Here is a 26,082-nt window from a genome sequence, read left to right as displayed (position 1 = left end):
ATAGCTTCTACCCACTTAGTAACGTAATCAACAGCAACTAAAATATGTGTATAACCATTAGAGGAAGGGAAAGGTCCCATATAGTCAAAGCCCCAAACATCAAATGGTTCAATAACAAGTGAATAATTCATAGGCATTTCTTGACGTCTACTAATATTACCAATTCTTTGACATTCATCACAAGATAAGACAAACTTACGGGCATCCTTGAAGAGAGTAGGCCAATAAAAACCAGATTGCAGTACCTTATGTGCAGTTCTATCTCCAGCATGGTGTCTTCCATAAGCTTCGGAGTAACACTTGCGTAGGATCTGTTCCTGTTCATGCTCAGGTACACAACGTCTAATAACACCATCTACTCCTTCTTTATAAAGATGCGGGCCATCCCAAAAGTGATGCCTCAAATCATAGAAGAACTTTTTCTTTTGCTGGTATGTGAAACTAGGTGGTATAAACTTAGCAACAATGTAATTAGCATAATCAGCATACCATGGAGCAGTATGAGAAGCATTTATGACATTTAATTGCTCATCAGGAAAGCTATCATCAATAGGTAGTGGGTCATCAAGCACATTTTCTAACCTAGACAAGTTGTGTTCAACGGGGTTCTCAGCTCCTTTTCTATCAACAATATGCAAATCAAATTCTTGTAGCAGGAGAACCCATCTAATAAGTCTAGGTTTAGCATCTTTCTTTTCCATAAGATATTTAATAGAAGCATGATCAATGTGAATAGTTACTTTAGAATCAACAATATGAGGTCTAAACTTATCACAAGCAAATACAACTGCTAAGAATTCTTTTTCAGTGGTAGCATAATTTCTTTGAGTGTTGTCTAGAGTTTTACTAGCATATTGAATAACATTTAGTTTCTTATCAACTCTTTGTCCTAGAACAACACCGACAACATAATCACTAGCATCACACATAATTTCAAAGGCTAAATTCCAATCAGGTGGCTAAACAATATGTGCAGAAATCAATGCTTTCTTAAGTATTTCAAATGCTTCTACACAATCATCATAAAAAACAAATGGTATATCTTTTTGTAATAAATTAGTTAGGGGCGGAGAGATTTTTGAGAAGTCCTTAATGAACCTCCTATAAAAACCGGCATGACCAAGGAAACTTATTATACCTTTGATGTCCTTGGGACATGGCATCTTTTCAATAGCATCAACCTTGGCTTTATCAACTTCAATACCTCTTTCAGAAACTTTATGCCCCAAGACAATACCTTCATTAACCATAAAGTGGCACTTTTCCCAATTCAAGACAAGATTAGTTTCTTCACATCTCTGCAAAACTCGATCAAGGTTACTCAAGCAATCATCAAAAGAAGATCCATAGAAGGAAAAGTCGTCCATGAAAACCTCACAAATCTGTTCAAAAAAGTCAGAGAATATAGCCATCATGCATCTTTGAAAGGTAGCAAGTGCATTACATAAACCAAAAGGCATACGTCTATAAGCAAAAGTACCAAAAGGGCATGTAAAAGTAATCTTTGATTGATCTTTGGCTGACACAGGTATTTGAGAGAAACCAGAATAACCATCTAGAAAGCAAAAATGTGTATGTTTTGGACAATCTTTCTTGCATTTGATCGATAAAAGGTAAGTGGTAATGATCTTTTTAGTAGCTTTATTTAATTTGCGGAAATCAATTACCATCCTATAACCTGTAATAATTCTTTGAGCAATGAATTCATCTTTATCATTAGGAACAACGGTAATAACTCCCTTCTTAGGGACACAATGGATGATACGTCCATTTTGCATCATGCTTTTATATCGATATTTATTGCATTATGGGCTGTTATTTCACATTATGTCACAATACTTATGGCCATTCTCTCTTATTTTACAAGGTTTACATAAGGAGGGAGAATGCCGGCAGCTGGAATTCTGGGCTGGAAAAAGAGCAAATATTAGAGACCTATTCTGCACAACTCCAAAAGTCCTAAAACTCCACAGAATACCTTATAATAAATAATGAAAAATCCTCACCAAAGATGAAGGCCAGGGGGCCCACACCCTGTCCACGAGGGTGGGGGACGCCCCCCCTAGGGCGCGCCCCCTACCTCGTGGGCCCCCTGGTGGCTCTCCGATGACCATCTTCTGCCATATGAAGTCTTTCGTCGAAAAAAACCAGAAGCAACCTTTCGGGACGAAACTCCGCTGCCACGAGGCGGAACTGTCGTTGTTTTGTCTCGGCAGATGTCCTAGAGAAAGGACTTAGTCGTGGAGCCATCGCGACGGGTTAGCTTGAAGGGGTTAAAGCGGACACAGGGACGCAAGAGAGTTTATACTAGTTCGGCCCCTTCGATGAAGGTAAAAGCCTACGTCTAGTTGTGATGGAATTGATGGGGTTTCGATGACTAGGGAGCAAACAAGCTTCGCCTATGTCTCGAGTTGTTGTCTATCCTCCTTGAACCGCTGCCGGGTCGTCCCCTTATATACACGGGTGACGCCCGTCGGTTCACAGAGTCCCAACACTGGTCGATATTCGTATCCGGGTTGGTCTCTCCTTATTCCTAACTTACAATACAAGTTTATATACAAATACCGGTTTACAGCTACAAATCTTGAACCGACTATGGGCCTTAGGCCCTCATCTGCCTTCTTGGGCTTTAGCACTCTTGAACTACTGATGAAGTTGACCCGGCCCAGATAGGCCGGTTTACGCCCAGCAGTAATATCCCCAACATTAGGCCCTAGATTGATTTGAACGGGTTCATGTCAATCCTTTAACAAAAGCTTCATCTTCAACATCTTCTCATAAATTGGTAAACCGCCATGATGTCATCTTCTCTGATTGCTGTAAACCGGAGTGACGTCACCTGTCATAACGAAGCTATCCATTATGCTTCTTTGTTTAATAGATCTGCGGAAATCGAGGCGACAACTCCGTTTCGTGGCCCCTTGATTGTCGCGCCTGACACATGTCCTTTTGCCTTATAAATAGGACCGAAGGGTCATTTCCTTTCTCTTTCCCTTCGGCCCCTTCTGCTTCATCTTCCTCACATCGCCCAACTTCAGAGCTCCGCCGCCACCGTCGACCTCTGCCTCAACCTTGGCCGCTGCATCAACCTGGGCGCACCAGAGCATCGCGGCAACCTTCCGCGTCTTCCTCAGCTCCGGTAAATCTTCTATCCTTTCCCCCGCAGATCTGCTCTAGGGTTTCACAGTTCTTCAGTGTTCATCATCTGCCTCTTGCTCATACGATAGATCTTTATATGAATCCGCAAATCTTTATTCTGTGCAATGGTAGTTGTTTAACCTTCGCCTTCACTTACGCATCTCAAAACCATAGATCTATATGTACATTTTGCTCATTGATTCGGTACTGCTCCTTTTGAACCTCTGAATATTTATCTCTTTTCTGAACTTGCTTCAGATCCAACGTTGTAGAGAAATCTTGTGAAATCTGTTTCTGCATACTTATCCATCCGCAATCTCAGCTGTTTCAATGCTTAGATCAGGCGGTTTAACCTTGTAGAAAAATTTGCCAAACCGGTATATACCATTAGTCCCCTTATTGAACCGCCAGATGTTGTTGCTTCATAAAACTCCGGTTCAGATAGATCTGTCTCCGGTTTAACATTGCACATACCAATGTACCTTGATCAATGCATTTTTGAACCGGGATTTTCTACCTTGTAGATTTCATCATGGCCAAGCAAGTATATGAGTGCAATTGGGTTCCTTGTCGCGTTACAGAGGCTCAGCTGGACGATTTTGTCCTGATCGGCGCTTTAGGCAGCAAAGATACCATCCATTGGAGGGCTCCTGGCAAAGAATGCCCTCCCACACCTCAAGAAGGAGAGGTCGTTGTTTTCGTAGATCACTTAGCCCCGGGCTTTAAGCCGCCCGGTTCTAAATTTTACCGGGATGTTTTAGCCGATTTCCAACTCCATCCACAAGACACTGGCCCCAACTCTGTTACAAATATGTGTCACTTCCAAGTGCTCTGTGAGGCGTTCTTTCAAGAGGAGCCCACAGTGGAATTGTTCAGAGACCTTTTCCATCTAAACCGCCGTACTGAGTTTACTGACGGCTCCAATACGGAGTTGGGTGGCGTGGCGATCTAGAAAAGGAAAGAGGTCACATACCCTCACGCCAAACTGCACAGCCACCCCAAAGAGTGGAATCAGACATGGTTCTATTGCAAAGACACCTCCCCTGCTGGTGAGAATCCCTTGCCTGGCTTTCGTCCGAAGCGGCTCAACAATACACACCCTTTTCTGCAAAGATTGACTGCCCAGGAGAGAAGCAAATATGCTCCTCAACTGTCGAAGCTCAGAGCCTTTACGGCCAACAGTTTAACAGGGGTTGATCTCGCTCGCTGTTGGATATCATGGAGCATACTGCCCCTTAGTCAGCGCTCCGGTTTGATGTGCGTGTATACCGGCAGTGTTGATGACCCACTGCGACATTCCAAAATCTAGCTCACCGATGAAGAAATCATAGAGGCTGTGAATAAGATGCTAAATGAACCGGAACACATCTGTGCTAAAAATGGCCTGCTTCCCTTCTGTGCCACCAACAAACCGCCAGCTGTAAGACTTTGATTTTTCTTTCTGCTGAATCTCTTATTGATATATCTGGTCATTGTTTAATATCAGTGTCTGTGTAATCAGGGCAATGATCCGTTTTGGAGCAAGAGACTGCCGCAGGAGAAACCAGAAAAACCAGACAAACCGGAAAGAGCAACCCGGCAAAAGACTAAAGCTGTGAAGAAGACTGCCCACAGGAAAAGAACCACTGCATCCTCTAATCCGGCCCCTGATGATGATGTGGATAATCCGGACCTTGAGGTAGAGCTTGACTCACTTGGCTTATTTTTCATGCGTCTTATTGATGATGATATTTGTTAGGATGATGCCGAAGCCAGCCACGCTGATGCTGCAGAGGTAATTATTCTCTCTTCCGATTCAGAACCTTTGCCTTCACTAAAAATCCGTCAGGCAAACCGGAAAGTTAAATTTTCTCATCCTCTTGCTTATTTGGGATCCCAAATTTCTTATGAAGACCCAACAGCACGAAGCTCGTCACACAACCCGGCACAGCGGCCAGGTAGTTACCTCCGCCGGTTTACCGAACAGTCCGGTTCAGAAACGCCGTTCAGAGGTCTCTAATTTGCTTGTCAGTGCTTGTCCTAAAGCGGGCTACTTTCGTCAACCTCTTAATCCATCTGACTCCGATTACCAGGTTACTTCCCACTCATCTTCTGGCGAGTCATCGGCTACTCAGCTGCCACCGCTCAAAACGGTGCTTGGGTAAGCTATACTTATCATAATGTTTGCAGCACATCGCCTTGGAACATATGCTATATTTGATATTGTTATTCCTTTCACGGCCAAACCTAGGCCAAGCAAGAAGGCTCGCCCGGACAAAGCGGCTGAAGAAGATGCCGTCCTTGAACCGGGCAAGACACCAGATCTTGAAGCGGCTATTCCTGAGGATATACCCAATGATCCACCGCAGCAAGACAACGATCTTATTGCTGAAGAGAGAACTATTGATGCCTCAAGTCCTGTCAATCAGCCCACAAGCTCCATCCGGATTGAGAAATCTACCGGTCCAGCAAAGCCTACTGACAAGCCAACAGCCCCAGTGCAAACCGGCGATACCAAGGACGATGAGGTTGTCATTACTGGCACTGGCCATACCGAGCCAAGCAATCCTGTCACTTTGTCCAAACATTCTGCCAAGGAAGAATTTGCTGCCTTTGGCAAAGGCAAGTGGAATGCTGATCTGGCGACTTACGCTGCTCTGAACGCCCAAGATATCCATTCCGGCTACCTGAACCGGCTGTATACCAGTCGTGACTATGAAGTCGGTCTGGTTAATATGATGAAAGATAAATATGAGGTAACTTCCATATGCTCTTTCTTGCTTGTATGCTTCAATTCTTGCTGACTCTCCTAGCCCCCATGGGCCGGTTTGTAATCTTCTTTCAAATCGGGACTTACTAATATAAATCTTAATGCTTTGAAATTCGCTGATGTAGCCCCCAAGGGCCGGTTCAACTTAGCGTAGTTAAACCGGTACTTTAAGTAATTGAGATTGCCGCATCAGAATATATACGAGCAAATAGCCATTAGCCCCCAAGTGCCAAGTTGAATACTTGTATTGATCTTGGGACTTTGTAAGCAATTGAAAGATGAAGATCGAATATGCATTAGCCCCCAAGTGCCAAGTGCATAACTTGTTATGTGGTTGGTACTTCAATCCTTGTACCGTTTTGTTGAAGCATATAACTGTCTGCATGCAGGCTGAGCTGAAGATGAAAGAAAGCCAAGTCACCGATCTCCAAGAAAACCTGAAAACCCAACAAGCTGAAACCTCCAAAGCAAAAGAGGAATTAGCCAGCGCTTTAAGCGCCATGGAACAGCTTAAGGAGAACTTCAAGAAGAAGCGGGCGGATTGGGCCACTGAAAAGTCTGCTTTAATCAAACAAGCAGAGGATGCCGAGGCTGCACTAAAACCGGTGGCGGATGAACTGACCAGCATAAAGCGGCACGTGCATGCCATGACCACTGCTATCTTTGGTAAGCCAATTTGACTTCTGAATTGACTCGGCCTTCTTACAGAGCTGCCGGTTTAACCCTTTATGATATTGCAGGGACACGCATTGGTCACTTGGGGTCAGATGTGCAGAAGAAATTGAAAGCCGCCTATACGTTGGTCGAACAACTGTACACTGGTGCACAGCGGATCATCTGTACTGCATCCCACAACAAACCGGTGCCCACTTTGATTCAAGGCACTCTGATGAAACTGTCGGTGCTTCCTGCCCGGGTTGAAGAGCTGAAGAAATCCGCTGCTCGAACCGGTGCGATCAATGCCTTAATCCGGGAAAAAGCTTGGGTGCCGGATTTTGATCATATTGAAGCGGCTCAGGGCTATCCCAGCTTGAAGGAAGACGGGTCGGAGTTTGGTGAAGCAGATCTACGAGCAACAAACAGGGAGGTGCGTCCGCTAGCTTGTCAATTGGCTGAAGAAGCAGACTTGTCTCATTATTAAGCCCAATATGACAATCAGAACAAGCGAATAGCTGCACCAATTCATGAATCGGAAAATCTTATCCCTCCAATCTGTAAGCATACTTACGCTCCCGATATTGACCCGTCATTGCTGATCCATGATGAAGCTGTTTTTCAAGCATTAATGGGAATCGACTGGACAACTGTTGATTTCCAGCCGCTGGGTAGAGAAACTGAAGCTGAAGCGGCGCAGGATGACCCACAACCATCAGGCCAGGCTGGTGACCAAGCTTGAACCGGAAGCCGGTTTAAAACTGCTTCTCCTTTGCAAAAAACAATGATCTTATTGTGGGCACCGTGTTGCCTTGTAATAGGCTAGCTGATACTTTTGATGTTGATATGCCTTCGTGCATAATTTGCTCTTCCTTTGGGTGATGAACTTGCCAAAGTACTTTCTGCAATAAAAAATCTTCAAGTGCCACCGCAGTTGTACCGTCAGGCGGAATATGATGTCTGCATACATGAAATCAAAACATCCGAATTTTTTTAAGTATATGACCAAAATTTTGAGATACATAATACCTGCCATCATTGAGCGTGAAGTTGGCTCGGCCAATCTTGAAGCAGAGTTTTATAAACCCACACTGTTGGAGGAGATAGCAGCTCCCATATATATATGACGCCGGTTTACCATGTAAACCGTACCGGGTTATAATAAACACCGTGTTACTCCATAAGAGGATGTTAACAAAAACGATCAAACTGGGCAAATAGTCTCCGGATTGAAGTGAACCGTGTTCCATCAATTGACAGTATGAACCGGTTGAAAAATTGTCGGTTTAAAGAACGCAATAAAAAGAAAGAAGTATCTTGCAAAGAAAAGTGTGAAGCAAATGCAATGACAAAACCGTTTGCAAAAAAGGTTTATTTGAGCTGATCAGATGGCGTTACCATGGCCGAACATGACCAAGCTCCCGTTAGGTGTAACTATGGTTCTAGTCAGCCAGGTCCCCAAATGAAACCGTGGCATTTATGACGATCAAGTGGCATGGCAATGGTTCGGGTTCGACCAAGCCCCCAAGTGATTCTGTGGCCTTAGGCCGATCAAGAGGCATGACTGGTTCAGACGTGACCAAGTCCCCAAGTGATCTGGTGGCTCTCGCCTATCAAGAGGTATGGTATTGGTTCGGACACGACCAAACCCCCAAGTGATATAACATGATGCTTTTAAAAAGCTAACTCAAGAGGTAAACCGGAGGCCGCTTTAGAACAACTCCGTGGAACCTTGGCAGAACCAATCTAGGGCTCCGGCAGAGCTGTTCTGCCGGGGAAACTTCCCTCCCGGAGGGGGAAATCATCACCATTGTCATCACCAACGCTCCTCTCATTGGGAGAGGGCAATCTCCATCAACATCTTCATCAGCACCATCTCATCTCAAAACCCTAGTTCATCTCTTGATCCAATACTTGTCTCCAAGTCCGGGATTGGTGCTAGTAGGTTGCTAGTAGTGTTAATTACTCCTTGTAGTTGATGCTAGTTGGTTTAATTGGTGAAAGATCATCTGTTCAAATCCTTTATGCATATTATTACCCCTCTGATTATGAACATGAATATGCTTTGTGAGTAGTTACGTTTGTTCCTGAGGACAAGGGAGAAGTCTTTCTATTAGTAGTCATGTGAATTTGGTATTCGTTCGATATTTTGATGAGATGTATGTTGTCTAGCCTCTAGTGGTGTTATGTGAACGTCGACTACATAACACTTCACCATTATTTGGGCCTAGAGGAAGGCATTGGGAAGTAATAAGTAGATGATGGGTTGCTAGAGTGACAGAAGCTTAAACCCTAGTTTATGCGTTTCTTCGTAAGGGGCTGATTTGGATCCATATGTTTCATGCTATGGTTAGGTTTACCTTTATACTTTTGTTGTAGTTGCGGATGCTTGCAATAGAGGTTAATCATAAGTGGGATGCTTGTTCAAGCAAGAACAGCACCCAAGCACTGGTCCACCCACATGTCCAATTATCAAAGTACCGAACGCGAATCATATGAACGTGATGAAAACTAGCTTGACGATATTCCCATGTGTCCTCAGGAGCGCTTTTCCTTATATAAGAGTTTTTACAGGCTTGTCCTTTGCTACAAAAAGGATTGGGCCACCTCGCTGCACTTTATTTACTTTTGTTACTTGTTGCTCGTTACAAATTATCTTATTACAAAACTATCTATTACCACTTATTTCAGTACTTGCAGAGAATACCTTGCTGAAAACCGCTTATCATTTCCTTCTGCTCCTCGTTGGGTTCGACACTCTTACTTATCGAAAGGACTACAATAGATCCCCTATACTTGTGGGTCATCAAGACTCTTTTCTGGCGCCGTTGCCGGGGAGTGAAGCGCCTTTGGTAGGTGGAATTTGGTAAGGAAAAAATTTATATAGTGTGCTGAAATTTACTGTCACTTGTTACTGTGGAAAGTAATCCTCTGAGGGGCTTGTTTGGGGTATCTTCACCCCAACCAGTAGAGCAAAGAGTTGCTCCTCAACCTACTGAACCTATTGAAAATGAAATTCCTTATGAGTATCCTTCGGGTATGATAGAAAAACTGCTAGCTAATCCTTTTACAGGAGATGGAACAAAGTATCCTGATGAACACTTAATATATGTGGATGAAGTTCATGGATTATTTAAGCTTTCAGGTATACCCGATGATGTTGCTAAGAAGAAGGTATTCCCTTTATCTTTGAAGGGAGACGCATTGATATGGTATAGGCTATGTGATGATACGAGATCATGGAAGTATAGAAGATTGAAATTGGAATTTCATCAAAAGTATTACCCTATGCATCTTGTTCATCGTGACCGCAATTATATATAAATTTTTGGCCTCGCGAAGGATAAAGCATCGCTCAAGCTTGGGGGAGGCTTAAATCAATGTTATATTTATGCCCCAATCATGAGCTCCCAAGAGAAACAATTCTTCAAAAAAATTATGCTCGGCTTTCTGAAATAATCGCACCACGCTCGATACTTCTTGTGGTGCCTCTTTTATGATGAAGACTATTGGATTTAGATGGGATTTATTGGATAGAATTAAATGCAACTCTGAAGATTGGGATCTCGACAAAGTTAAGGAGTCAGGTATGACACCTAAGTTTGATTTGGTTAAATCTTTTATTGATACCGATATTTTCCGTAAGTTTAGCACTAAATATGGACTTGATTCTGAGATAGTAGCTTCTTTCTGTGAATCTTTTGCTACTTATGTTGATCTCCCTAAGGAGAAGTGGTTTAAATATCATCCTCCCATAGAAGTAAAAGTAGCTGCACCTATTAAAGTTTAAGAAAAGACTATCACTTATAATGATCCTATTGTTCCTACTTCTTGTGTTGAGAAACCACCTTTCCCTGTTAGAATAAAGGATCATGCTAAAGCTTCAACTGTGGTTCGTAAAAGCAATATTAGAACTTATATACCTCCTGAACAAGTTAAAGTTGAACCTAATGTTGCTATTGTTAAAGATCTCTTGTCTGATAATATTGATGGGCATGTTATTCACTTCTGCGGTGAAACTGTTAGAATTGCTAAACCTTGTGCTAAAGATAAACATAGACATGTGGTAGGCGTGCATGTTATTTCCGTTAAAATAGGAGAAGATTGTTATCATGGCTTATGTGATATGGGTGCTAGTGCCAGTGTTATACCTTATGACTTGTATAAAGAAATCAAGCATGAAATTGCACTTGCTGAGTTACAAGATATTGATGTCACAATTAAACTTGCTAATAGAGATACTATTTCAGCAGTGGGAATTGTTAGAGATGTTGAAGTCTTGTGTGGGAAAACTAAATATCCTGTTGATTTTCTTGTTCTTAGTTCCCCACAAGATAGCTTTTGTCCCATTTATTTGGTAGACCCTTCTTGAACACTGTTAATGCTAAGATAGACTGCGAAAAGAATGTTGTTACTATTGGCTTGGATGATATGACTCATGAATTTAATTTCTCTAAATTTAGTAAACAACACCGTGAAGAAGAATTTCCTAGTAAGGATAAAATTATTGGTCTTGCTTCTATTGCCGTACCTCCTAGTGATCCTTTAGAACAATATTTGCTAGACCATGAGAATGATATGTTTATGAATGAAAGAAGGGAAATAGATGAAGTATTCTTTAAACAGGAACCTATTCTAAAACACAATTTGCCTGTTGAAATCCTACGGGATCCCCCTACACCTAAGGGTGATCCCGTGTTTGAGCTTATACCGTTGCCTGATAATCATAAATATGCTTATTTTGATGAAAAGAAGATATATCCTGTTATTATTAGTGCTAACCTTTCAGAGCATGAAGAAGAAAGATTATTGAAAACTCTGAAGAAGCACCGTGCTGCTATTAGATATACTCTTGATGATCTTAAGGGCATTAGTCCCACTCTATGTCAACATAAAATTAATTTGGAAGCAGATGCCAAACTAGTTTGTGATCCTCAACGACGTCTGAATCCTAAAATGAAAGAAGTGGTAAGAAAAGAAATACTAAAGCTTCTGGAGGCAGGTATAATTTATCCCATTGCTGATAGTCAGTGGGTAAGTCCTGTTCATTGTGTCCCTAAGAAGGGAGGTATTGCTGTTGTTCCTAATGATAAAGATGAATTGATTCCACAAAGAATTATTACAGGTTATAGGATGGTAATTGATTTCCGCAAATTAAATAAGGCTACTAAGAAAGATCATTACCCCTTACCTTTTATCGATCAAATGCTAGAAAGATTATGCAAACATACACATTACTACTTTCTAGATGGTTATTCTGGTTTCTCTCAAATACCTGTGTCGGCTAAAGATCAATCAAAGACTACTTTTACATGCCCTGTTGGTACTTTTGCTTATAGACGTATGCCTTTTGGTTTACGTAATGCACCTGCTACCTTTCAAATATGCATGATGGCTATATTCTCTGACTTTTGTGAAAAGATTTGTGAGGTTTTCATGGACGACTTTTCCGTCTATGGATCTTCTTTTGATGATTGCTTGAGCAATCTTGATAGAGTTTTGCAGAGATGTGAAGAAACTAATCTTGTCTTGAATTGAGAAAAGTGCCACTTTATGGTTAATGAGGGTATAGTCTTGGGGCATAAAGTTTCCGAAAGAGGTATAGAAGTTGATAAAGCCAAGGTTGATGCTATTGAAAAGATGTTGTGTCCCAAGGACATCAAAGGTATAAGAAGTTTCCTTGGTCACGCCGGTTTTTATAGGACTTCTCAAAAATTTCTCGGCCTCTGACTAATTTATTAGAAAAATATATACCATTTGTCTTTGATGATGATTGTGTAGAAGCATTTGAAATACTTAAGAAATCATTAGTCTCTGCACCTATTGTTCAGCCACCTGATTAGAATTTACCCTTTGAAATTATGTGTGATGCTAGAGATTATGATGTAGGTGTTGTTCTAGGGCAAAGAGTTGATAAGAAATTAAATGTTATCCACTATTCTAGTAAGACACTAGACAATGCTCAAAGAAATTATGCTACTACTGAAGAACTTTTAGCAGTTGTATTTGCTTGTGATAAGTTCAGACCTTATATTGTTGATTCTAAAGTAACTATCCACACTGATCATGCTGCTATTAAATATCTTATGGAGAAGAAATATGCTAAACCTAGACTTATTAGATGGGTTCTCTTGCTACAGGAATTTGATTTGCATATTGTTGATAGAAAAGGAGCTGAGAACCCCGTTGCAGACAACTTATCTAGGTTAGAGAATGTTCTTGATGACCCACTACCTATTGATGATAGCTTTCCTGATGAACAATTAAATGTCATAAGTACTTCTCGTAGTACTCCTTGGTATGCTGATTATGCTAATTACATAGTTGCTAAATTCATACCACCTAGCTTCACATACCAACAAAAGAAAAAGTTCTTCTATGATTTGAGACATTACTTTTGGGATGACCCACATCTTTATAAAGAAGGAGTAGATGGTGTTATTACACGTTGTGTACCTAAGCATGAACAGGAACAAATCCTACGCAAGTGCCACTCCGAAACTTATGGAGGACACCACGCGGGAGATAGAACTGCACATAAGGTATTGCAATCCGGTTTTTATTGGCCTACTCTCTTCAAGGATGCCCGTAAGTTTGTCCTATCTTGTGATGAATGTCAAAGAATTGGTAATATTAGTAGACGTCAAGAAATGCCTATGAATTATTCACTTGTTATTGAACCATTTGATGTTTGGGGCTTTGATTATATGGGAACTTTTCCTGCCTCTAATGGATATACACATATTTTAGTTGCTGTTGATTACGTTACTAAGTGGGTAGAAGCTATTCCAACTAGTAGTGCTGATCATAACACTTCTATTAAAATGCTTAAAGAAGTTATTTTTCAAAGGTTTGGAGTCCCTAGATATTTAATGACTGATGGTGGTTCACATTTTATTCATGGTGCTTTCTGTAAAATGCTTGCTAGATATGACGTCAATCATAGAATTGCATCTCCGTATCACCCACAATCTAGTGGTCAAGTAGAATTGAGTAATAGAGAACTCAAATTAATTTTGCAAAAGACTGTCAATAGGTCTAGAAAGAATTGGTCCAAGAAACTTGATGATGCCTTATGGGCCTATAGAACTGCATATAAAATCCTATGGGTATATCTCCGTATAAAATGGTATATGGAAAAGCATGTCACTTACCTCTCGAACTAGAACATAAGGCATATTGGGCTATTAAAGAGCTCAATTATGATTTCAAACTTGCCGGTGAAAAGAGGTAACTTGATATTAGCTCACTTGATGAATGGAGAACCCAAGCTTATGAAAATGCCAAGTTGTTTAAAGAAAAGGTCAAAAGATGGCATGACAAAAGGATACAAAAGCGTGAGTTTAATGTAGGTGATTATGTATTGCTATACAACTCTCGTTTAAGATTTTTTGTAGGAAAACTTCTCTCTAAATGGGAAGGCCCCTATGTTATCGAGGAGGTCTATCGTTCCGGTGCCATAAAAATCAAAAACTTCGAAGGCACAAATCCGAAGGTGGTAAACGGTCAAAGAATCAAACATTATATCTCAGGTAATCCCATAAATGTTGAAACCAATATTATTGAAACCGTAACCCCGGAGGAATACATAAGGGACACTTTCCAGAATGTTTCAGACTCTGAAAAGGAATAGGTATGTGGTACGGTAAGTAAACAGACTCCAAAACAATTTTTAAGGCAATATTTCTCCATTTTGGAATATTTAGAAAAATAGAAAATTAAGTAGCAGTCCGGGAAGGACACGAGGGCCCCACGAGGGTGGAGGGCGCGCCCTACCCCCTGGGTGCGCCCCCTACCTAGTGAGCACCTCGTGTGCCTTCCGGACTCTGTTTTCTTGCACGATACATATTTTGGTCGGTAAAAATTCACTATATATTCTCCCGAAGGTTTTGACTCCCGTATCACTCGATTATCCTCTGTTTTTGTTTCGAGCTGTTCCGCTGCAGATTAGATCAACATGTCTTCCCAAGATTCGGAAGGAGAAAGCTATGTGGACGATTGCTTAGCTAATCCTAAGGTCTATGGAGATGTGGAGCACGATGGTTGGACCACGGAGGAAGAAGAGGACTATGAACCCAATGGGAAGGAGACGATCTCAGATGAAGATGATGCCCCATTACCTCAACCCGGGGATATGCACGTGGAGTTCAAAAAGTCAAGTCTCCCTGATAGGGTAAAGAAACCAAATTTCGAGTTTATCCCTTTTCGTCTCTTGCAGGAAAATAAGCAGGACCTATGCAAAAAGATATTAACCCTGGAGTGGGAGATTGATGATCTGAGGGATCAAAATGCCGTCCTCAAGTGTAAATTGAGGGGGAAGTCTATGCCATCAACTAACTCAACAACACCTCCACCTTCTTCACCAACCAAGGAGACATAATCACATGGGTATGGGCACTCCCCTTGGCAACCGCCAAACTTGGGGGAGGTGCCCCGGTATCGTATCACAATCACAACTCCTATCTTTACCGTTTTCCTTAGTTCGATCCTATTAGTAGTATTTTGATCTAGTAGAATAAAGTTTATGGCATGATCTAGTTTTGAGTTTTGCCTTATGATCTCTCTTTGTAATCGAGTCCGTGATCTATATAATAAAGATTAGTGTTGAGTCAAGGGCTTGATTTTCTTGCTATGATCTTGGGTGAATAAAAGAAAAGAGAAAAAGAATAAGAAGAAACAAAAGTTCATATTGATCTCATTGAGAGTAATGGCTTCACATAGTGTCGGTGTACTAGAGTAGGGGTACCCTAGTATCCCGAACTTGTGCACGGGCAGTCGCAGCATCCGCGGCAAGGCTTGCCGGGTGACCGCCAAGGTCCTTTGTGGTTCCTTTGGAGCCATTCAAGAACAAAGTATCCAAGCCAAGGCATCTCAAGACCCCGGCAAGAGGAGCTTGCCGGGAAGGCCAACCAAGGCATCTCAGGACCCCGGCAAGAGGAGCTTGCCGGGAAGGTCGACCAAGGCATCCCAAGGAACTTGCCGCGACGAACCACGCGTCCCGGCAAGGCCCAGTGAGCGGCAAGCTCCCGGACGCGACAAGACAACGACCGCGGCAAGGCGCTTGCCGCCGCAAGCCACCACTCCGTGCCCGCGATCCAGCACATCCACCAACGTGTCGCTCTGGGACCCGTCCAGGCGTGCGTGGCGGGAGGCTGTGCAGCCAGCGGTGCGCGGTGGCAAGCGGCGCTGACAAGATTGCCATCGTTGCAAGCGGTGGCATCCTTGACGGTCCCTTTTGCACAATTTAGGCGACGCAGACGGGCATCTAATGCCCTTGTCCCCTGCCGTCAGGGTTAGGTATGATACACTGTAGCAGGTAGCTGTACCTACCGCTACACCTTTACATTTTTACCCTTGTCTACGTTGCCACCTGTCGGTGACCCCTTGAGCATATAAAAGGAGGCCCGTGCGCAACGTAGGGGGGGGGAGAGAAAAACTCTCAGGCTCGGTCTCGTTAGCTGCTGGGGTGTACTTTAGCACTCCGCGCTCCCGAGCAAGAACTCAATACAAATCACAAAGCAGGAGTAGGGTTTTACGCATCCGTGCGGCCCAAACCTGGGTAAATTGCTCGTGTGCTCTGCCTCGATCCGCTCTTCGTGCGACCTCCGCCCCCGCCGAACCGAAAGGGACTCGGCCCGCCGGTCCCATAGGTGTTCGTGGATCAGTCCCCCGACATCTTTGGCGCGCCAGGCAGGGGCGCGTCGAGGTTGTGTGAACCAGATCCGGCGTTCACACGAGCTAGATCTTCATCATCTTCATCGACATGCCGCCGAAGAAGATGGCTTCGGAGGCGGCTGCTCTGTCCGCGCCGAACCATCACCGCCGGAGCAAACGGTTGATGGGGCGGACACCGGCGGAAGAACGGGCGTCGACGAGGGAGCTCACGGTGCTGCCAGGACCAAGGACAAGGCTGCAGTGCCCATCGGCGGCGTAGCCGGCTCCCACAACGACCGGGCGCACTCCAAGACCTCGGCGTCCGTACATGCACCGCGCCCATCTCAGGAGGCGCGGGACCGGCAGCGTCATGGTACTCATGGTATCATGCGTTTGCTGGACCAAGATCGAGCTGGTGGACCTCGGAGTGCTCAAGACCAGCATGCACGCCAACATGTTGGCACGAGTGAGGCATGGTCGCCCGGACGGGATACTGCTCCTTCTAACATAGTTAGAAGTCCGAGCATATCCCGCTCCTCGCACCGTTCACCACCGCCACCCGGCACTGCAGCAGAAGCTTTGGCGCGAGCTCAACTGCTCCTGGACTACCCTCCAACGGTAGACAAGATTGACGACTGGAGGGCCACCATTCAGAGTCTCATCGGCTTAGCCAACGGCGACACTCAGCAGCAGCCGAGCACGTCGCAGCCGCGGCAAGTCAGCCAGGCACGAGCCGGTGACGACAAGACCGGTGGGGGTGCAACCACTGTGCACTCCCCGCCCCGAAGGCCAAGATCGCCGACTCGCCGGATCCACCTCGACAGCGACTCCACCGCGTCATCAGATCCACGGGTTCGTCGCGATCAGCGCCAAGTTCTTTACGAACGACAGCAAGAAGAGGCTCGTACTCGCATCGAGCGCCGAAGAGAAGCGCGACGTCAATCGGACCAGCGCGCTGGGCCCTTTGTCGACATACATGTGCCAGGGGAACCAGGCGACTTGCCGTACGTGGTAGGTTGCCCTGTGTTTACTCGTGAGCTGCGGCAAGTTCAGTGGCCCAGTACGAAGAATTTCAAGCCAGACGTACCAGAGAAGTACGATAGCAAGTCGCATCCGTCGGAGTTCCTCAGCATCTACACCATCACGGTGCAGGCTGCCGGGGGGCGGTACGACAAGATCCTTGCCAACTACTTCCCGCTGGTGCTCAAGCCCAACGTCAGGTCCTGGCTCATGCACTTGCCGGACAAGTCCATATCCTCCTGGGCAGACCTATGCCATCAGTTTGTCGGCGCCTTTACAGGCGGCCACAAACCTCATGGCCAAGAGAGTGACCTTCATCTGCTCACCCAGAAGGAAGGAGAGCCCCTGCGCAAGTACATTCAGAGATTCAGCCGTGTACAGCACAACATCCCAGATGTCCACCCTGCCGCGGTCATCAGCGCGTTCCATCAGAACGTGCGTAACCGCAGGATGCGGGAGGAGATGGCGATGTGCAAGATCAGAGACGTCAGTGAGCTGTATGCCCTGGCCGACAAGTGTGCACGTGCTGATGAAGGGAGGAAACTCCCCGGAGAGAATGCAGGAGCAGGAGGATCTGACAGCGAGGATGCTGCCCCGGCAAAGAAAAACCGGCGGCGGAACAGGAAGAAGAAAGGCAAAGATGTGCTAGTCGTTGAGCAGTCCGGCAACGAAGGTGGCGCCAAGAAAGCCAAATTTGGTAGCTCCGGCAAGGAGATTGCCGCATGCACCAATTGCCAGGCTGTGGCAGTCGCCGACAAGCAGGACGGCACCGACAAGTAGTACTGCAAGATTCACCACACCAAGGGCCATGACCTCCAGAGCTGCAAGAAGGTATAGCAGCTTGTCCAGCAGCAAAAGGCTGAGTACGAGCGACGAGATAAGGAGAGGGCCCAAGGAGGCGCTGGAGAATCTGGCAAGAAACACGCCGGCCGGGGAGGACGCCACGGCAAGGCCAAGCAGCGGCAAGGAGACAGACCTCCCCGCGGCCGCGATAAGGATGAAGATGACGACGACGACGAAGACATGGATGATGTCGAGACCAGCGAGCAGGAGTTCCAGAAAGCCACAGAGGTCTTGTGCGTTGACGGCGGTGCTTCTCTGCATACTTCGCACCGCCAACTCAAGCAGTGGGTGCGGGAAGTCAATGCAGTGGAACCACCTACCGAGTCACGCAAGCTTCTGAAATGGTCTAGCACGCCTATCATCTTTGACATTGAGGACCACCCTGATCGCACAACCACGGTCGGGTGCTTGCCGATGTTGGTTTCACCAACTATCCGCAACCTCAAGGTCACTAAGATGCTAGTTGACGGCGGGGCCGGCTTGAACCTGATCTCCTCCGCTGTACTCCAGAAACTCTAGATCCCTGACAGCGAGCTTGAAGAGACCGGCACATTCCAAGGAATCAACCCGGGAAGGAGCAAGCCGAAGGGGAAGGTCACGTTGTCAGTAACATTTGGCAGCGAGGTGAACTTCAGGACTGAGAGGGTCACTTTTGACGTTGCCGATTTTCCATTGCCTTATAATGGGATACTCGGCCGTCCAGCACTCGCCAAGTTCATGGAAGCCTCTCACTACGCATACAACGTACTGAAGATGCCAGGCCCGATAAGCGTCATCTATGTCCCTGGCGACAAGAAGGATGCTCTTGTTTGCGCCGACAAGATCTACCGGGAAGCGGCAGCCGCAACAGATCGCCAGTCACTTGCCGTTGAAGCTCCCGGGGGGAAGAAGAAGACCAAGTCCGGCAAGAGTTTTGATGCCCACTCCGGCAAGCGCACCTCTTCGGAGTGCTGCGCTGCCCTCGAGGACGCGCCATCGAGCTCCACCGGCAAGTATAAGAAGACAATGGCAGCTCCGCCAGAGACGAAGAAGGTGCCCGCCGAGGAGGACGGCACTGGTGGTACCTTCACCATCAGTGCCACTCTTGACCCTAAATAGGAAAGCGCGCTCATTGCTTTCCTGCGGGCGAATGTCGACGTGTTTGTGTGGCAACCGTCTGACATCCCCGGTGTTCCCAGGAAAGTAATTGAGCACCACCTTGCCGTTTTTCCTCATGCGCGGCCCGTCAAGCAGAAGGTCAGGAAGCAAGCAGTGGAGCGCCAAGAATTCATCACAGAAGAGATCAAGAAGTTGGAAGCAGCAGGCCTTGTTAGAGGAGTGCTCCATCCTACGTGGTTGGCCAATCCTGTAGTCGTGTGCAAGGCGAACGGGAAATGGAGACTTTGTATCGACTTTACAGATGTTAACAAAGCTTGTCCCAAAGACCCATTTCCTTTGCCGCGCATTGACCAGATTGTTGACTCCACGGCCGGATGTGATTTGCTTTCATTTATTGACGCATATTCAGGATACCATCAGATCTTCATGGCAAAAGAGGATGAGGAGAAGACCGCATTCATCACTCCATGTGGCACATACTGTTTCATACGGATGCCTTTCGGTTTGAAAAATGCTGGTTCAACATTTGCAAGAGTAGTCCAAGTCGCTCTTGAGCCGCAAATACACAGAAATGTGGAAGCCTACATGGCTGACATAGTGGTCAAGAGCAAGGACAAAGCAACTCTGATTCAAGACTTAGAAGAGACCTTTGCAAATCTGCGCAAGATCAACCTCAAGCTCAACCCCGAGAAGTATGTGTTTGGAGTTCCCCCCGGCAAGCTTCTCGGGTTCTTCGTATCCCAGCGGGGAATCGAAGCCAATCCAAACAAGATCAAGGCCATTGAGCAGATTGAAGCACCAAAGCGCGTCAAGGATGTACGAAGACTTGCCGGTTGCGTGGCTGCTCTCAGCAGGTTTATCTCTAGGTCTGCTGAGCGCGCCATGCCATTTTTCAAAATATCGAAAAAGGCAGGTCCAATGAAATGGACTCCGGAAGCGGAGGCTGCGCTGCAAGACTTGAAGAGATACCTGTCCTCCACTCCAACACTTGTCGCACCCAAGCCACAAGAGAAGTTGCTGCTCTATATAGCGGCAACCAATCAAGTGGTTAGTGTTGTGTTAGTGGCAGAGAGGGAGGCAAATGACGAGCCAGGAACCACGGCAGGCGCATCCAGCGACAAGCAAGGGGCTTCCCCGGCAAGCTCTGGTCCCGACAAGGATGGATCTGCGCAGACGCGCGAGGAGATACAAAAGAGAATGGTGCAGCGCCCAGTTTACTTTGTCAGTTCCCTTCTACAGGGGGCTAGGTCAAGGTACTCTGGCGTGCAGAAATTGCTTTTCGGCCTTCTCATGGCCTCGAGAAAGCTGCGCCATTACTTCCAAGCACATGACATCACAGTTGTCACTCGCTTTCCGCTGAAGAGGATACTACAGAATCCAGAAGCGACAGGCAGGATTGTTGAGTGGGCACTGGAACTGTCAAGCTTTGGCCTCAAGTTTGAGAGTACTTCAACTATCCAAAGTAGAGCATTGGCAGAATTCATAGCAGAATGGGCCAACACCAGATGAAGAAATTTCAGAAACGAGCATCCCCGTCAAGGAAGCAAGCAAAGAGTGGCTGATGTACTTTGACGGTGCCTTTTCGCTGCAAGGCGCCGGCGCGGGCGTGCTGCTTGTCGCACCCACCGGAGAGCACCTCAAGTACGTAGTCCAAATGCACTTCCCCAAGGAGCAAGCGACAAACAATACTGCAGAGTATGAAGGCTTGCTTGCCGGTCTCAGGATCGCGGCAGACCTTGGGATCAAGAAGCTCATTGTCAGGGGTGACTCGCAGCTTGTCGTCCGCCAAGTGAACAAGAGCTATCAGAGTCCGTTGATGGAAGCCTACGTCGACGAAGTGAGAAAGCTAGAAGAGCACTTTGACGGCCTACAGATGGAGCATGTTCCAAGAGCTCAGAACGCCATTGCCGATGGCCTGTCAAAGTGCGCCGCACTTAAGTTACCTGTGGAACCAGGGATCTTTGTACTCAAGCTGACTCAGCCGTCTATAACACCATCAACTGGGCAAAGCAAGAAGAGGAAGTTGATTTCTGGTGACTATTTCCCGGTAGAGCTTCCCGAAGCCGCTGCCAAGAAGGTCCCCAAGATCAACGCCAAGAGTGCTGAGGAGCAGTCTGCTCCGGCAAGCCCTAGGGTTTGTTCCGTTGAAGCAGAAGCTCCCGACAAGTTTTGCTCCGGCAAACTTGCCGGGGAACGTCAAGCTCCGGCAGAGCCGCAGATTCTCGCCGTAGAAGCGAATGTTCCCGCAGCAGCAGATTTGCCTTGCGCTGAGGAGCAGTCTGCTCCGGCAAGCCCTAGGGTTTGTTCCGTTGAAGCAGAAGCTCCCGACAAGTTTTGCTCCGGCAAGCTTGCTGGGGAACGTAAAGATCCGGCAGAGCCGCAGGTTCTCGCCGTAGAAGCGGATGGTCCCGCAGCAGCAAATTTGCCTTTAGTCCTTGTTGTCGAGCCACAGCCTCCAGCATGGGCGCAACAGATTGTCCGTTTCCTTCAGACAGGAGAACTTCCCGAAGAGCAAGAAGAAGCGGAAAGAGTAGCCCGGCAGTCAAGTATGTACCAGTTCGTCGACAAGACACTGTACAGAAGAAGACTCAACGGTGTGAAATTGAAGTGTATTCCCCGGGAAGACGGACAAAAGCTGTTGGCAGAGATACATGGAGGCATATGTGGACACCACATTGGCGCAAGAGCACTTGTCGGCAAAGCATTCTGGCAAGGTTTCTTTTGGTCGACAGCCCTCCAGGATGCAACTGCACAAGTAACCAAGTGTGAAGCGTGCCAGTTCCATTCCAAGCAGATACACCAACCAGCTCAAGCTCTCCAGACGATCCCTTTATCCTGGCCATTTTCGGTCTGGGGGCTCGACATCCTCGGCCCCTTTCCCCGAGCAGTCGGGGGCTTTGAGTACTTGTACGTAGCAATCGACAAGTTCACAAAGTGGCCGGAAGTGGAACTAGTCAGGAAGGTGACAACACAGTCAGCAGTCAAGTTCTTCAGGTCGATTGTTTGCCGCTTCAGAATCCCTAACAGGATAATCACCGACAACGGCACACAATTCACGAGCCGCACCTTCATGCAGTATGTCCAAGATCTTGGCGCCAAGGTCTGCTTCGCTTCTATTGCTCACCCGAGAAGCAACGGTCAAGCGGAGAGGGCAAATGCTGAAGTGCTGCGCGGGCTCAAGACCAGAACTTTCGACAGGCTGCACAAGTGCGGAAGAAACTGGATCGAGGAGCTGCCGGTGGTTCTTTGGTCGATCAGGACGACGCCAAATCGAGCCACTGGCCAGACACCTTCTGCTCTAGTCTATGGAGCAGAGGCAGTTCTCCCCACGGAACTCGTATACGGGTCACCTCGAGTGCTCGCTTATGATGAGCTTGAGCAAGAGCAGCTGTGACAAGATGACGCGCTGCTCCTCGAGGAAGACCGTCTTCAGGCTGCTGTACGAGCTGCTCGCTACCAGCAAGCTTTGCGCCGCTACCATAGCCGCAAAGTTAACGCCAGAAGTCTCGAGGAAGGCGACCTTGTTCTTCAGCGTGTTCAGTCCGCCAAGAATTTCAACAAGTTGACGCCGAAGTGGGAAGGCCCTTACCGGGTGAAACGAGTCACTAGGCCTGGCGCTGTCCGCCTTGAGACCGAAGATGCCATTCCGGTGAGCAACTCCTGGAACATTGAGCATCTTCGTAAGTTTTATCTGTAAGGCGCGGTTGCCGGAACCTGTTTCGGCAACCACCTTTTGTACAAGTCTTGCCGCTGTTGCATGTAATCCTTTGTACAAAGCCAGGCGCAGACCCCGTGCATAAGTAAAGCTCATGTGCTCCGCACATCTTGTCAATTTCATGCTTTCTATCTTTTGCATGTGTTATCTGACACTTTGTGCAGCACCTACTCCCCGGTAAGCAATAACGAGCCGTAAGGCTCCATATCTTTATTTTCTCTTCTTTCTTTTTTCTCAAGGAAAGGAAGGTTCCCTCGCCCATAAGTTTGCCGGGGGGTGGGAAGGAGAAGATAATGGTATGGACCAGACGTCGTTCAAGGAAGTTTCGCCTTGCCGGGAAGCAAACAACAGAAAAAGCTAAGTGCCAAAATTTGAGCAATCAGATTTTAAAATTTTTTAAGTTATCTCCCTTGAACGACCGCACTTTGTATGGAAAACCTGTGCGCAGAGGAACCAACTCGTAGCTAGTTGCTCCCTTACTTTGTTTCGAGTCCACTCAACAACTTAAGTGAGCTGCAACTAGTTGCGACAAGGTTTCTTGTCGGTAGCGGCATCGCCAGCAGGCTGCTGACGTCCCGCACTCAGCGCTCGCGGCTCAAGTGCCTGCACCGGCAAGTTCCCTAAAAGCGTAGGGCAAAAACATACAAAGGGAGGAATCAAGTAAAGGGAATAACATGGCAATCATTACCCAGATTAGAGTTATATTACAAGATATCTTGTCGCAGCTCTAATAGATTGTTCTCATAACATGACCAGCAGCGACAAGAAAAGAAGAAAATGGGCGGCCTAGTCTACGCGGTCGCCCTTGATCCTCTTGATCCCGCTCACCTTGTCCACAATGGGTGCGACAAGGGTCTTGAGCGCCTCCAGATCAGTATCCGGTGGCAGGGTCTTGAGGACGTTGGTGAGGTTGAGGCCCGGATTGCGGAAGGCCACCTTCACCAACACCTTTTGAAGAGCTCCCGCGCAGATCTTGCGCGACTCGTCGGCCAGCTGCTTTGGGATCGTCTCCCGGAGTCGCTGGAGGGCCGTCGCCACGCCTTTGAAGAACAAGACAAGCTTGGCGCTGGGCTGGAGGTTCTCGTCGGAGGGATACCCGAGATCCTCCATCCCCAGCTGCGCCAGCTCCCTGTCAATGTCTGCGGCAACACTCACAAGACTCTCCGTCCAGTGCTCCACAGTCTCCCTGAATGCATTCTGGGTGGCGGCAACACTCTCCAGCAGCGCCTTGTCGGCCCTGATCTCCTCCTTCAAGACCGCTTCTTGCTCCTTGGCGCCGTCCAGCGTCTTGGTCAAAGTGGTCAGCTTCAACTCAAGATCCATGTTGGAGACCTTGGCGGCGCTGAGCTCTTTGCCCTTCTCGACGAGATCGGCCTCCAGCTGCGCCACCTTCATCTCCAGCTCCTTCTTGGCGGCCTCGGCGGCTGCGGCAGCATCTTCCGCTTGCTTGATGGCTCCGCCAAATTTTTCCTCGCGCGCGGCAAGCTCCTCCTCGTGGGCGTCAAGATTGACCTTCCGCTGCGCCAGCTCGCCTTCCTGCGCGGACAGCTTCTCAGCGGCAAGCCGCTGTTGCTCTCTGATTTCAGCCTTCTCGAGGAGGAAGGCCTTCTGCGCTTCAGCAAGTTGCTCCCGCTCCTCTGCCAAGGACTGGAGAGCTTCCTGGTGGAGACCCCGGAGCTCCTCCACGCGCTTCTCGATGTCCGCTCCCGCCTTCGTGACAAGTGCCTCGCGGGATTCCAGCTTGGCTTGCCGCGCGCGATAAAGCGACAACAACTTCCGCAGCAGCCGCTCTTCCTCAGGCTCGTTGCTGCTGCTCGGCGCGTCAACCAGCGTCAACCCAGCGGAGGCGAGCACCTCCCCGTCGAAGATCTCTCCCTCGACCGACGCCCTAGAGCTTGACGCCCAGGGGAGGTTGATGAAGACGTCATCGCTGGCCTTCAAGTAGACGCCGGGCTGGGGCTCTTCGGAGCCTGGCGCTGCAGCAGCGGCGGATGGGTCGGCGGTCGGTGCAGCGCCTGGCGCTCCTGCGGTCTCGGGACCGTCAGTGCAATCGCCGGACCCCTCGCCAGTTGCTGCGGCGGCAGCCTTGGCGGCCTCTGCGCCGGCAGGATCGTCAGCACCGGCTGCTCCCTCGGTGGCAGCGGCATCGTCGGCGGCAACCTCGGTCTCCATTGGCTCCGTAGCAGATGGGTCTGACAGCCGGAAGAGGGAGAAGAGTCAAGCAAAATCCAACAAAAACCCAAGAAGAAGATCGAAAGAAGAAGAACCCAAGGGAAATCTTGCGGTGAAAGGATTACCTGTACCGGGATCTGCAGTCGTGGTCTCTGTCGTCGGGGGGCCGCTGGTGCTGTCCCTTGCCGGAGACTTCTCCCTTACCTGAAAGCTCTCCCTTGCCGGAGGACTCTCCCTTGGCTCCTGGTGGGGTTGCTCTGCTCCTACACAAACCAACAAACAGATATCAGCAAAGACAGAGTATCCATGCGCACCTCACAGCGGAAAGCAAATCATATACTTACGCTGGGGGCTGCTCTGGAGGAAAGTTGCTGGGTCCGGCAAGGTTGTCTCGGGCGCACCCCCTGCTGTCGCAGTGGGCTCGTCCTCGATAACGATCACCGGGACCTTGTCTCTCTTTGCTGCTCTCTGGGCCAGAGTCCTAAAGAGGAACAAGTTCAGAGTAAAGCAAATGAGATACAAGACAAGACAACAAGGATTGAAGAACTACAAATACAACAAGAGAATCTTACTCTTCTTCTTCTTCCTCGTCGGAGCTGAACGCGGAGAAGTCGAAATCCGGCTCACGCCCGGCGCGATGAGGCGGAGGAGTAGTTTCCCTTGGCCGCTTGGCGGGGACGGTGGCGGTGGTCTGAGACGACCCCGCTCCGGTTGCCGTCGCGACGTGAGAAGCGGCAGGAGCAGAAGCGGTGGTCCGGCTAGACCCCGCTCCAGTTGCCGTCGCAGCGTGAGGTGCTCCCGCGGCAACAGTGCTTGCCACGGTGGAGCGTGTCACGCGGCGCGGCGACTGTTGACCCGCCTGCCGCTCCGCTATGTCATCGGCTTTGCGGAGATGCCTTCTTGGTGGGGATGGAGGCTCTGCTTGCGGCGAGCTGCCCGAAGATAAGGATGAAGAGGAGTTGATGTCCAGTGAGCCGCTCGTATCCTTGGCGGGCTCGCTCTGCTCGACGTCATGCCCGGCAAGCCTTTTCTCGCCGGC

At 47.7% G+C, this 26,082-nt stretch overlaps 1 pseudogene; it reads right to left on the bottom strand.

The window, feature by feature from the left end:
- Positions 1 to 677: 677 nt before the first annotated feature.
- The window catches only part of LOC119273706, a 101,260-nt pseudogene continuing 75,855 nt past the window's right edge, over positions 678 to 26,082 (bottom strand).

The sequence above is a fragment of the Triticum dicoccoides genome, chromosome 3A (assembly GCF_002162155.2).
Source record: "Triticum dicoccoides isolate Atlit2015 ecotype Zavitan chromosome 3A, WEW_v2.0, whole genome shotgun sequence".
Taxonomy (NCBI): Eukaryota; Viridiplantae; Streptophyta; class Magnoliopsida; order Poales; family Poaceae; genus Triticum; species Triticum dicoccoides.
Note: the sequence above shows the minus strand (reverse complement) of the source record. Positions and strands in the feature narration are given on the sequence as shown.